We start from the raw sequence: 15,108 nt of genomic DNA, 5'->3' as shown, positions 1-15,108 counted from the left end.
CATGGCATCTCGCACTTCCTCTGTTGTTGAGAAAGGAGCAAACACCTCTTTATCTTAGGGGAGACTGAAAGAATCACTTAGATTTTAAGTCAATGAGGAGACATTGAAGAGAAGATTTTCGTTTTTTTTTGGTTGTTTTGGGGGAGAGAATGGTAGTAAGTCAGCTGCTGTTTAGAATCATTGAGGGGAGGAAGGACTCCTTAATAGGAATCATCTACATCCTGAAGCATGTTTCCATCAGTTTGAGAAGTCTCCTCTGCACTTAAAATACAATGAAACATCTATAGGAGATGAATGAAATGGCATTATAAGGAATCCTTCAGCAGTCAGGTTCTTTGAACACTGCATCCTAGGGGAAAAAAAGGGAAGAGGGCAGTGAAATAAAATCTTTATTATTTAATGACCAAAAGATAAAACTGTGCTAGATTTTTGCATCCTGTGAGCTCCTAGGCACTTGTTCTCTGTAGGGAGGTATCTCTTGGCCCTTAATTTTCTTATTCTATAATTTAAGATTTATTGCCTCTTCCTGACTACGTGTCTTGGCCTAGAGGTACTAGGCCCCTGACATCCTATTTAAAGCTTATTTATATAAACCTATATTATATAATTATATAAAGATGTATTATATTATTATAAAGATAGAAGAAACATAGATAATTGATATATACTGAATCCCATCTTCTGATATAACTTTGAGGAAGGAAAGAAGAGGAAAAAAAATAACTATGACCTGGATAATCACCATTAGGCATTGTACAGAAAGAAGTGGTTTACCACCATCCTCATGTAAAAATTAAAAGTTTGAAGGTGAAGTTTTTTCAATAGTTGAGCTCACAAAGGAGAAAACAGTCTTCCTTAGCATGAGTGGTGGTCATGGTGGGACCTAGTGGAGGAATACTGTCTGGTGGAATGAGAATACATTACAGAGTAGTAGTTAGAGGACTTTTCTCCCCTCCTCCCCCTCTTCACCCTGGAAAGGAGTTACAGAATCATAGAACCGTTAAGTTGGAAAGTTGGAAGGGACCCTAGCAACTCTATTGCAACCCTTTCCCCCAAAGGCATCCTCTCTGCATCCATGTACTTCCTGAAGGGAGCCCATCCTACTTGTGTACAGCTCTAATTATTGGGAAATTTTTCCTGACATTGAGTACAAATGGACTTCTTTGCAGCTTCTACCCAGTCCTCCTCATTCTGCTTTCCGGGGTCTAATCCCTCCACATGACAGCTCTTCAGATACTTCATCCAGAGCCATCTCCAGTTGTCCTGATTTATATCTCACCACTGGGCCCAGAAGGCTCCAGAGGAGAAAGTAAGGCTGGTGACTTTGCATAGCCCTTCTTCTCTTAAATCCAATTCACTTGCAAGTCTTGGCATCACCTCCCTGATATCCTGATCCTCTTCAAGAATGAAGGACAAACAACTTCAGATATTAGACTCATTGATGTAGGGCTAGAAGGGAGCCATCTAGTCCAACCTTATTTTAAAGAGGAGGTAACTGAGGCCAGGTGAGGTTATTAATTGTCCAAGATCAGAGGTGGGATTTGAATATGTGCTTCCATTCCAGAGTCAGCGCTGTTTCTGATACACCACTGAACACAGCTATCATGTCTCTGCTCCTTCCTCCCTGACCCCTGCAATCTTCTGTAGGCCAAATATTACTAGTTTCTTCAACTGAACTTCATGTGGTAGAATTAAGGTCACATGAAGTTCAGTTGAAGAAACTAGCCCTGATCTCATATGGACTGTCTTCAGTGTAATTACCAAATCCTTCCTAAAATGATACAGAATAATACTACAGATGTAATATGACCATGGCAAAGTACCATGGGACTATCACTTGTTGCAGGAAGATATATTTTTCTTAATGTACCCCAAAATAACATCACATTGTTGACTCATTGAGGTTTCAGTGTACCGAAACCCCAAGATTTTTTTTTCAGACAAATTAATAGTCTCCCTCATCTGGTGCTTGTGAAATTGATTTTTTTTAACTTAAGTGGAAGACATTATATTATTTATTAAATTTCCTCTTACAAGATTCAAGTATTTCTTGATCTTTTTGGATCCTTTGTCATCCAATGATTTAGTAAGATTTATTGAGAACATTTTACCATGGACCAGGTACTGTACTAGGCATGTAGAGGGAAAAAAAATAATCCCTACCTTCAAGGAGATTGTATTCTATTGGGGGAAGTAACATGTAAATATGAAATTATATCCCAATTAATTTTAAGGAGTAGGAGGAGTCTTGTTGAATGTGACATTTGAGATGAGCTTTAAAGGAAGCAAAAGATTCATGGAGATAGAGGTAAAGAAGGAGTGTATACTAGGTATGGGGGACAGCCTGTGCAAAGACATAAAGACAGGAGATGAAACATACAAGGAACAGCAAGTAGTTTGATCTGACCAAAGAATACATGAAGGGGAATAATGTACAATAAGCCTACAAAACTTTAAACATCAAACAGAAGCTTGCATTTTATCCTGGAGGCAAGAGGAAGCCACTGGAGTTTTTTGTGTAAAGAGAATGACATGGCCAGACCTGTGCTTTGGGAATACCATTTTGGCAACTGTGAATGGGGCAGCTAGGTGGTGCAGTGAATAGAGTGCCAGTCATCTTCCTGAGTTCAAGTCTGACCTCAGATGCTAGTTATGTGACCTTGGTCAAGTCACTCAACTGCCTCAGTTTCCTCATCTGTAAAAATGAGCTGGAGAAGTAAATGGCAAACCACTCCTGAGAAAACCCTGAATGGGGTTATGAAGAGTCAAACGTAACTGAAAATGAATAAAGTAGCCACATGAAGGATGGACAGGAGTGGGTAGGAAAGGAACCCATTTGATAGGCTGTTGCTAACTATCTCTTCCTAACTTTGGGTTGTCTGCAAATTTGATGAGCCTTTTATACTTTACACATTAAATTCTTTAAGCATTTATGATCCCCATGGTACCCCAAGTAATTGATAAAAATATTAAATAGTGCAGAGGCCTGGAGCATTCTACTAGAGACTTGCCAAATTTTACATTGAACTATTAGAGACTACTCCTTGAGTCTGTCCATTCACTTCTGAATCTGTCTAATTCTATTCTTGTCTAGCTTGTAGCTCTTGATTTTTTTCAACAGGAATAGCATAATATACTTTGTTGGACACTGATTAAAAATCTACATCAGCACTTTATGGCATCCCCTTGGCCCACTAGTTTAGTAACCCTGTCAAATAAAAAAGATGATTATGGTGGAATTTGTTCTTGAAGTCTCTTTGAGATCACCACTTCCTTTTCTAACTATTCACTAATATATTTTAAAATGATTCCAGAATTTTGCCAGGAAACAAAGTAAAGATGACAGTCAGACAATTTATATACTCTAACAGTTAGCATTTACATAGCACTTAATGGTTTGGAAAACACTTCACAAATATCAACTCATCCTCACAGCAACCGTGGGAGGTAGGTCCTATTATTTATCTCCATTTTACAGATGGGAAAACTGAGGCAGAGGTTGTGACTTGCCTAAGTTTATATATGAGGCCATATTTGAATTTAGGTCTTTCTGACCTCAGGTCCAGCGTTCTATTCCATGTACTACCTAGCTGCCTCTAGAGATACTATACTCATTTCCCTCTTTTTTGAAGGGGGAAAATTTTTTTAATTACATTTCATTGTCCTTTAGTTGAGAGGAAAATTCTTCATTTGGACTTTTCACCATGATTAAGAATGCAAAACTCAGGACAAAGAGAATTAAAAATATTTTGTTATAAGTATGTCAAGTTGATAGGCTGATCAATGGAGATCAGCAATGGCTTCAAGATAGAGACAGCTTTTATAGGTAACTTTATTTTATTTATTTATTTATTTTTAAAGCAATTGGGGTTAAGAAACTTGCTCAAGGTTACACGGCCAGTTACTTCTGGGTGTGGTGCTAAGTATCTGAGCCTAGATTTGATCCCCAGGTCATTCTGACACTGGGGCCGGTGCTCTTACTCGCTGTGCTACCTGGCCGCCCCTTTTTATAGGTAACTTTAAGGCAATCCAGATTGGTCCACCTCAACAAAAAAGGTTGGGCCTTTGCTTCTAAGTTCCTCCCCAAGGTAGCAAGAATGTGACAATTTGCAGGTAATATAAAAAGCTGCAGACTTCTTCACCAGAACCTTCCCCAACACCAATTGATAAATAGGGCTGGAGACAATAGGTCACTGAGTCAATATATTTTTCAACAACAATTTTAACTTTCCTCATCAGTCTTAGCTAATTCTGAACTTTAGCATTGTTCTAGGATTGTACCATGCTTTATATCCATTCTTTTATCTGCCCTTGCTTCCATCTTCCATACATATCCTTTTAAAATACAAGTTAGTTGGTGAGTTCTTCATTCATTCACTTAACATCTTTTCCCATGTTTTCTTCATCAGAATTGTTGATACCCTTGAGGCTTGTAAAACAAGCCTAGCATCTGTCATGCCCCCCCCCCCCAACACACACATACACTCTGGTCTTATCTACTTAAAAAATTAAAAATTTTTTTGAGTTCCACATTCTCTCCCTCTCTCCTTCCCCTCCTCACTTTGAGAAGGCAAGCAATTTGATATAAATTATACATATGAAGTCATGCAAAATATTTTCATATTAACCATGTTGCAAAAGAAAAAAAAAACTAGGCGTGGCCAGGTAGCACAGCGAGTAAGAGCACTGGCTCCAGTGTCGGGATGACCTGGGGATCAAATCCAGGCTCAGATACTTAGCATCACACCCAGAAATAACTGGCCGTGTAACCTTGAGCAAGTTACTTAACCCTGATTGCTTAAAAAAAAAAACAACAACTAAGAAACAGAGAAAGTAAAAAAAAAAGTATACTTTGATCTGCATTCAGACTCCATCAGTTCTTTCTTTTGAGTTGGATAACATTTTTCATCATAACTCCTTTGGAATTGTCTTATATTGCTTAGAATAGCTAAGTCATTCACATTTGATCACCAGAAAATATTTCTGTTACTGTGTACATGTTCTGGTCCTGCTCATCTCATTTTGCATCAGTTTATATGTCTTCCCAGGTTTTTTTTTTTTTTAAAGCATCCTGCTCATCATTTCTTATAGCACAATAGTGTTCCATCACAATCATAAACCACAACTTGTTCAACCATTTTCCAATTAATGGGCATCCCCTCAGTTTCCAATTCTTTTTTTCATCACAAAAAGCTGCTATAAAAATTTTTGTACGTATAGGTTCTTTTCCCTTTTCTTTGATCTCTTTGGGATACAGACCTAGTAGTGGCATCTCTGTCTTTTCATCAATCTGGGACAGGATTCCCCTTCAGGATTCTGACCTCCTTCCTGCCCTAGTTAATACTTTTGTGCTCTGAGCTGCTAACATCAAGTTTAAAATAGCAGAGAGGAAATAGCTTTTGCTTAAGATCAGAGTTTATCATCCAAATTGCCACTTCTGCTCTAGCTGACTTTCTGACCTTTTGGACTTTGGAACTTTCTGCCTAGAGTGAAATTTGGATACTTGCCCTCCCTGCCTTAACTAGCTTTCCTTTGGTATCCACCTTATGTTTCTAGTCCAGTCCTTAGGCATTAGAGAATGTCCTATTATTGTGGTATCATAAAACATGAATGTCTTCTAATTTGAAGTGCAAAATTCTCTTGCCTCACATTTCTTGGTGATTATCATATATGGGTTATGGCCTCAAAAATACCTTCAACTCCTAAAGAATAGATTATTACTCTTTTTTGGATAGCTCTTTTTCTGTTGTTTGTACGACAGAGCTTTACTCAGGCTCACCTGTACTTAGGTGAGAGAATACATCTCTATTCCCATAGTACCCTATCCCTGGATATGGGTCTCATTCTAGCATCACCTAACACATACCCCCAACTTGGCTGTTAGAGAAAATTGTATCTTCTACTAGGTCACCTTGGACCATGCATTAGTTGATAGGCCTCTAAGAAATCTATGTTGTTTGTACCTCATGGCCATTACTATATATCTGGTTTTGAGTGTGTATATTGGGGAGGGATGGATATAGAAGAAACACTAACAGCTGAAGACCAGGAAAGCCTTCTTTGAGGAAGTAACTTAGCTTTGAAGGAAGCTAGGAATTATAAGAGTTGGAGGTGAGGGGAGAATACATTCCAGACATGGAGGACAACCTGTGCAAAGACATGGAGATGAGAGACTGAATGGCACAGAGACAGAGAAGCAGAGACAAGGCTGGTTTAGTTAGACCATGAAGTGTTGAAGTATTATAAGTTTTGAAAGGTAGGTTGGAGCCATGGTATGAAAGGTTTCCTTCTAGCCTCTGGCCCTTCACATCAACCATTTTCCCTCCATGGCTTGCCTTAATGCTGTTTCTCCCTATTAATCAGTCAAATATTCATTGAATGTGATATGTATTAGACGTGTCCATCTCATTGTAAACCACCACCAGAAGGCCTCTGTTGATTCCCCCTACTCTATCCTAGTCCTTCATTCTTCATCCACAAAACAAAACAAAACAAAACCAACTTTCAAATTTTGCACAGTGGAAGTGTTTCTCTTTTCTGTTATTAAATTGGGCCTTACTTTTCTTGTTCCAGAACTTGAGATTTATTGTGTCTGCCTGATCTCCTGTCTTGGCCCCTGACATCCTATTTAAAGCTAAAAGGAATGAATGATTTTTAATTCTCTATATTATTATGTTACTATAAAGAATTATATAATTATACATTATATTATATAAAGACATATTACTATAAAGAAAAAAGTAACAGTTGATGTCTACTGAATCCAGTCTCCTCCTAATAATTTCAAGGGAGAAGGGAGGAGGAAAAAAATGACTGTGGCCTAGATAATCCCTATTAGGTAGTGTACAAAAAGAAAAGTGCTTTACCACCATCCTCATGCAAAACCTAAAAGTTTGAAGGTGAAGTTTTTTCAGTAGTCGAGCTCACAAAGGAGCTATCAGAGTCTTCCTTAGCATGAGTGGTGGTGATGAGGGACCTAGTAGAGGAACACTGTCTGGTGGAATGAGAATACATTGACTACAGAGTAGTACTTAGAAGGACTTTTCTCCCCTCCTCCCCCTCTTCACTCTGGGAAGGAGTTACAGAATCATGGAACCCTTAAGTTGGAAGGGACCTTAGTAACTATTGCAACCCTTTCCCCCAAAGGGATCCTCTCTGCATCTATGCACTTCCTGAAGACCTCCAATGGAGGGAATCCCATTCCCTCCCAAGGGAGCCCATCCTACTTGTGTACAGCGGGATCATTAGGAAATTTTTCCTGACATCGAGTACAAATGGACTTCTTTGCAGTTTCTACCCAGTCCACCTTATTCTGCTTTCTGAAGTCTAATGTGTCTTCTACCTGACAGCTCTTCAGATACTTCATTCAGAGCCATCTCCAGTTGTCCTGATCTATATATCGCCACTGGGTTCAAATGGCTCGGGTGGAGAAAATGAGGCTGGTGACTTTGCACAGCCCTTCCTCACTTAAATGCAATTCACTTGCAAGTCATGGCATCACCTTACTCATGTCATCTTCCAGATGTCCTCTTCCAGAATGAAAGACAAACAATGTGAGATTAGATTGAATGTTTCTTTTTTTTTTTTTTTTGCTTTTTGGAGGGCAATTGGGTTTAAGTGACTTGTCAAAGGTCACACTGCTAGGTTTTGTGTTGTGTCTGAGGCCAGATTTAGATTGAATGTTTCTAAGGGGAGAATCATAGAATCATATAATTTCAGAGTTGGAGTATATCTCAGCATTCATCTTGTCTAGCTCATACATGAAATGAATTCCCTCTATAACATACCCAGCAAGTGGTTATCTGTCTAACCTCTCATATCCAACAAGGAGAGGTCTTCTAACTTGCCACATTTCTAGACAGGCCATTCTGCTTTTGGATAGCCATAATTGTTAGAAGTTTTTCGTGATATTGTGCCTAAATTTGCCTTTTTGTAATTTCTGCTTGTTGTTCTTGGTTCTTCTCTCTGGGGCCAAAAGGAATTAATCTCTACTCCACTTGACTTTAAATACTTGAAGATAGTCATCATATCTCCTTTCCTCCCAAGTCTTATTTTCTACAGGTAAAATATGCTCAGTAACCTCAAACAATCCTCATATGAAATGAACTCAAGACTTTTCACCATTCTAATTGCCTTTCTCTGGACAATCTCAAGGTCATCAATATCTTTTTTTTTGCCTTTTTTTTTTGGAGGGCAATTGGGGCTAAGTAACTTGCCCAAGGTTACATGGCTTAGTTTTTTTTTTTGTGTGTGTGTGTGTGTGGGTGTTAAGTGTCTGAGGCTGGAACCAAACTTGGGTCCTCCTGACTCCGGGGCCAACGCTTTACTCACTGTGCCACCTAGCTGCCCCTATCAATATCTTTCTTTAGCTGTAATGCCTAGAACTGGACACGACATGAGGGCAGAGTACAGTGAAACTATCATCCTTATTCCTGGAAGCTTTGTTCCTCTTAATACAGTCCAGGTACCTGCCAAAATCTCTAACCAGCTTGGTCATTATAAGATACCTCCAAAAATGTGCCCTCCACAAGGTCAAAAGGGTCTAGGAGCAGACTAGAGACTACTGAATGTCTCACTTTAGATCTCCTAGAGCTCTAACATTTTTGGGGATGCCTTAGTAAATGAGGGTTGTCAGGATACCCAGGTGGGGAGTGTGGGCTATCCAAAAACTAGAGTCCATTAAGATGCTATAGGGTGTCCCTAAAGTCTGGATACATAGGAAATCACATTAACTATGCATATTTTCAAGAAATGAAGTGAATGAATTTTTTTTGTCTTCAAGGTGCTTTATTTACATTATACAAATACACACATATGTATATGAAGAAATTTTAGTAGTTTAAGTAGATATTTATGTAGCTTTAATAGTTTAAAACTGCACTGAAACTTTTGAGACATCCTCTAACATATTCTAACTTAGGTGGTAGAGGGACAGAGTCAGGAAGATGTCAGTTTAAAACTTGCCTCCCATACTTACTAGTGAATGAAATTTTTAACAACATTTTATTTAATTAGCACAAATGAGATTTCAGAGGAAGACCTAGGAGACACATAGGAAATCTCATTAATTAATTAAATTAATCTTATTAATATGGAAAATAGTCCCTAATAACTAATAAAAGCTTTTATTCCATATGAAATTGTCATGGCTAAAATTTATGCTAATTAATAGAATGTTGTTGAAAATTTCATTCATTTCCCTCCTAGAAAATATGCATAGTTAATGAGATTTCCTATGTGTTCAGACTTTAGGGACACCCTGTGTAAGTTTCCTTCTTTATTATAGGGAATAGAATGTCAGATTATTCTGGACTATTTTTAGAGTTATCTGCCAAGTTCATGGCAGCCTGCAGAGATCCAACTTATCAAACACATTTTCCTTAGTAACTATATTTCTTCCCTTGTAGAATCCCATCTGAAAACTGGCTGCAATGGCAATTCATTTTTATGGGTGTCCTGGGGTGGAGCTGACTCAAGTTAGTTCCTTTTTAGTTAAGTACCATATTGGAGCAAAATGAGACTCTCAAGACATTCGACAGTTAACAAAAGGAGATTCACCAAGGATATGATCTAGGGCAAGGGTGGGGAACCTGCGGTCTTGAGGCCACTTGTACCCTTCAAGGTCCTTGGGTATGGCCTTTTGACAGAGTCCAAATTTTACAGAGCAAATTCTTTCTTTCTTTTCCTTTTTTTTTTGGTGTGTGTGTGTGGGGGAAGGGCGGGGCATTTAGGGTAAATGACTTGCACAAGGCTAGTAAGTGTTGAGTGTCTGAGGATGGATTTGAACTCAGGTCCTCCTGACTCCACGGCCTGTGCTCTATTCACTGCGCCACCTAGCTGCCCCTGCAAATTCTTTCATTAAAGGTATTTGTTCTATTAAGTTTGGATTCAGTCAAAGGGCCACACTTGAGGACCTAGAGAACCACATGTGACCTTGAGGCCACAGGTTCCCCACTCCTGGTCTAGGGACACTGAGAATTAATTCAATTGAGTGAAGCTCTCTTGCCTCTGAGTTCATCATAGAGGTCTAACAGCTAAGTGTGGAAGTGTGTCTGGAGCTCTTTTAGGACTTTTAGTACTCAAGACAGCCAGAATATGATGCCTCTGAGCCAATTAAATCTGGAGGATGATTGCAATACTTTTTAAAGAAACACTAGCCTAACTTCCATGGGGGTGAGGGGCTAGAGTATTGCACTCACCACACCCTATGCCTTGGTATCAAGGTCCTTAAGGTATTCAAGAAAACTTTTCTACCACTTAAATAACTTTAGGGCTGTTACTGGTCATTGCTGACCTCAGGAATGCAGGCAGTCTGATACAAGTAGCACTAAAGGAGGAAAGAGAACATTAAGCTAGAAAGAAAACAAATAATGTAAGCCTCCTGAAGGAGTGTCTGAATATGAGAGAACTAAGAACAGAAATCCCAGCCTTCATCTTCTCCTTTAGAAAGATTGGAATTCCCAGATCTGTACCATGGGGCAGGTGATGCTAAATCTTTGCAGTTTAGATTATGTCTCCATATAAAGGGATGGCTATGAGCAGGAGCAGCACCAGGAAAATCAGGGTAACAGCAAAAATGATGACACTTGGGGCAGCTAGGTGGTGCAGTGAATAGAGCACCAGCCCTGGAGTCAGAAGGACCTGAGTTCAAATCCAGCCTCAGACACTTGACACGCTCACTAGCTGTGTGACCTTGGGCGAGTCACTTAACCCCAATTATCTTGCCTTCTCTCCTCAAACCCCCCCCCCCAAGCCCCAAAAACAAAACAAAAAAATTTAAAAAGAAAAAAATGATGACACTTCCTGTAAAGTCACTGATCCTTATCAAGGGTCAGGAAGAATTGTCTTATACCCATTTAGTGTTTCCAGGTCTACCAGTCAGGACCCTCCTCTCTCTGCAAGCCTCATGGGGGGAGGGGAATCCCAAACATTTGCCCCATTAGGGGCTTCTAAGGATTTATCCTTCTTGTGGGGGATAGGTTTACATTCACCTCCTCTTTATTGCCAGAAAGCAAGCCACCTTCCAACAATGTCACCCATTTGTTCTTCAGGTCCTCCATGAGGAGCAGTTGTCTTATAGCAACATGGAGCCAGTTGGTTTTAGATTACATTAAGCAAAGGGTTGGAGTGAGTCTGATTTTGCCAAGGCTTATTATGTCAGTTCCCACTTCTGGGGTTTCCCACTCTGTTACTTCTGGGCTACCATTGCCATTGAATGTGCCTGCCCCACTGGATCAAATGCTATTCCCATGTGGGACTGGGGTCTGACTCGTATTATAATACTTCCACTTCTTCCATTTGCCAGGGCAGGACAACTGCTACTACTTGAGCCTGAGATCTGTCCTATGTAGAGGTCTTGCTGTACCCCTATGTCAAGGCAAAGTGTACCCCTCCCATGCTGCGGCAAGTGTTGTTCCTTATTTCCTGGGCCTAATTCTCCTTCTCTCCTCACCCAGCATACTAGGTACTGTAGGTCAGAGTATCATTGCCCCTGGTTGGTCCATCCTCACTGATAAAGTAAAGTCCCCTCACATGGGGCAACTCAGACAATTCCAAGGGCTTTTGGTTGATCATGCCAGGGCTTGAGTTCTTGAGTTCTTCTTCCTGTTAGTAGGCATCTTTTTCACTGAAAGAAATTCTCTGTACTGCTCATCTGGTCATCAGGGCACAGTATAGAGACCTATACTCTTGAATATAGGTCTTGAGATATCCACATAGTGTTAAGGACCCAACTTCAAGTGTGGGGGCCTTCTTATATGTGACTATAAGGTGACCAGAACACCATATTAAAATGATTTGATTCCACTAAAAAACTGTGACTTGGGCCTTAGCCATGTGGGTCAACCATGATGTTTTGGGGTTACCATCCTTATCTTTTAGGGAAAGAACTTGCCTAATTTACATTGTGGAGGGAGGGGAAGCAAAGAGAAACTCTAGAAGATTTTGATCTTAACATATCATGTCTCCCCCATCTTACGCCTGTGATACTGTTTTGGTTTTTTTTTTTTTTTTGTTATCCAAGAGCAATTGAATTTAGCCCAATGCTCGAACCTGTTAAGATTCTTTTGAATCCTAGTCCTTTCATACACTGTGGTAACTATCACCCCACCCCAATTTTGTATCATCTTCAAATGCAATGAACATACAATCTATGCCATTGAGAAAAAATGTTAAACAGAACAAGGCCAAGTACACATACCACTGCAGACCTCCCACCATGTTGATATTGAACCATTAACTACTCTTTGAGTCCATATACCCAACCAGTTGTCTATATGATTGCATTATTGCCAAATTTACATTTCTCCATTTTCATTGCAAGAAGAATGTGAGATATGTATCAAAAGCTTTGCTAAAATTTAGACAAAATGTATCCACAGAATTCCCCTCATCTACTAGCTTAATAATCCAATGAGAAAAGGAAATTAAGTTAGTCTGGCATGACCTGTTCTTGATGAAACCATGAAGACTCTTTGTAATCCCTGGTTTCCTTTTAAGATGTCCTCCAAATACCTCTGTAATGATCCATTCTATAATTTTCACAGAAGTAGCAGTCCAGCTTCCCATCCCACAGTTTGCAGACTTTGCTTTCTTTCCTTCATTTGAAAATCAGCGCAACATTTGCCCTTCTCCAATCTTGTGGTACCTGTTCTGTTAACCATGACCTTTTGTACATCATTGAAAGTGGCTCAGCAATCACACCTGGTAGCTCTCTTAGGGCCAGAGGATGCAGTTCATGTGGGCCAAGTGACCTGAATTCTTAATAGTCCTTCCCAGCACTAAGGAAGAACTTTTACAAAAGGCACATGATTTCGATTGAACTTAATCAAGTCTGGTCACAGCTTAAAGGAAGCCAGGCATTCGGTAATTTAGTTAATGAAGCAGATTCGACATAGCCTCTCTGTTTTCCTCATTTGCACTTTTTTGAGCCTTGTGACTGGAAATGACATTTTGTGCATTTGCTTCATGTGAACATTAGTATCTCTGAGTATCGTGCTGTCAACAGAAGGAAGGAATTAGGGTTTGCCTGGATGGAGTGGCGAGAAAGAGCAAGGGAGCACCACTGAAAATATTCATTTTTGAATACTAAGCATGTATTTTATAAACATACCTATTATGTGTGATGCTCTGTGCTGATTGGGCACTAGGGTTACAATGGTGAAAAAAATAGTCTTTACTTTTGAAAGAGTTATAAGATAGTATTATGCTTAGGAGAGATTTGCAAAAGCATGATTTTGGAAAGTGTTATAAAAAGTTATCAGTTTATTAAAAAATATCGATCCTTTATTTTTAACCTCACCTTTATTTACACGCGTGCACACACACACACACACACACAAACACACCCCTTCCCCTCCCCTACCAAGGAAGTTACATTTCCTGTGACAAAGAATAACAAAAAAAAGAGAAAAAGACAGTTCAGCAAAACTAATAATTATTAATATATATTTGACAAATATATTCAATGTTCTGTACCCACAGTCACCCACCTCTGCAAAGAAGGGCGATATATTTTCTTATCTCTTCTTTAGGATCAAACTTATTATAATTACACAGGGTTCAGTTTGTTGTCCTTTTACATTTGAAGAATTATATTTATTGTCTATGTCCTTTTCATGGTTTTTCCTACTTTGCTTTGTAGCAGTTTATATATCTTCCCATGCTTTTCTGTATTTTCTGTATTCATCATCTCTTGTAGCTTAGTAATATTCTATTACATCCATGTACTAAAATTTGTTTAGCTCTTTCCCAATTTATGGGCTAGTTATTTGCTAGATTTAAAGTAGAGTTAAGTTTAGGGTTAATTCTGAAGTCATAGGGAATTTTTTTTTATCGTCAGGGAAATTTAAGAATAAAATGAAGGTCAAGATTGGAATTAATCCCAAGTTCAATGCTATAAAGGTTATGATTAGAACTGATGTGATTAGTGAAAATTTATGGTTTAATTCAATTCGATTATATTTATTAACATACCTACTATATGCCAGGCACTGTGCTAAGTACTGGGGATACAAATAAGAATAAGACTATCTCTGCTCTCAAGGAGCTTACAATCTACTCTTGAAGTTGAAAAGAAGCAGAGCCCCTGTCTGGAAAGATCTAAGCCTTCTGTAAAGGAAGGAGGAATTTATTGATCTGCCCTCCAAAAAAGCAACTAAGGGAGTTGAGAAGGTGTTGAGCATCAAAAACTGAGTCAGTCTACATGATGATGAGATTTCAGAAGAGCTTATTGTAACGGAGGCATGATGTTCTGTGGGTGTCCAAATCAAGTAGGTCTATTTGGAGAGTTGGTTAAGATTAGAATTAGTACTACAATTAGGATTAATGTTGGAATTAGGTTTATTTGGGTTATGATTTGAATTAAATTCAGGCTTTTGTCTTCTTTGTTCTGTTCTTTATTCTTCATTTTCAGTCACCTGCATGTGGGCACTTTAGCACAACCAAGGACAACGTTAGCACAGCCCTAGTGAGGTTAGGAAATGGCATCTTTACAAATCTTATCTGAGACTTCCTACCAACTGGTTACCTGAATGGGAAGCATATCTACCAACTCCTACATATCTCCCACATACCTAACTTCAGAAAAACTCTGGAGTTCACAGCTGATTAAATAATGAATAAGAAATCCAATGAAAGATAATGTGTCTTCCTCTATTCTGGAATTATACAAAAAGTTAGAAGCTTATGGACAATAGGAAATGTGGCTCCCCCAGCAAAGCCAGTTCCAGCACAGGCTAGTTTAACAGCATAACCAGAGACTACTCAGAGATATAAAATGTGTAGCCTAGAGGCTCTGTGTTCAGAGTCAGAAAGAATGGAAGATTCATCTGAGAAAGCCACTGGATGGAACCTTTGGAATCCCTGAGGAACTGAAGAAGGCATCAACTAGTGACCAGCTAGGTGTCTCAGGTCTCAGGTCAAGACAACCCAGGCCCAGAGGCTCTAACATACTTAATACTCTGTTCCAAGAAGCCAGAGAAGGCCCTGGATTCTGAACCTTAAAGATCCCAGAATAACCCAGGGAAGTGGAGATTATTTCCTCTCCCCCCATCTTTCCTTCCTGTTTGTTTCTTTTTTTTTTTTAAGTATTTATTTATTTTTAGTTTT

The sequence above is a fragment of the Petaurus breviceps genome, unplaced genomic scaffold (genome assembly GCF_028583685.1).
Source record: "Petaurus breviceps papuanus isolate PSGF00001 unplaced genomic scaffold, PetGlider_PUasm1.0 90865, whole genome shotgun sequence".
Lineage (NCBI taxonomy): Eukaryota > Metazoa > Chordata > Mammalia > Diprotodontia > Petauridae > Petaurus > Petaurus breviceps.
Note: the sequence above shows the minus strand (reverse complement) of the source record.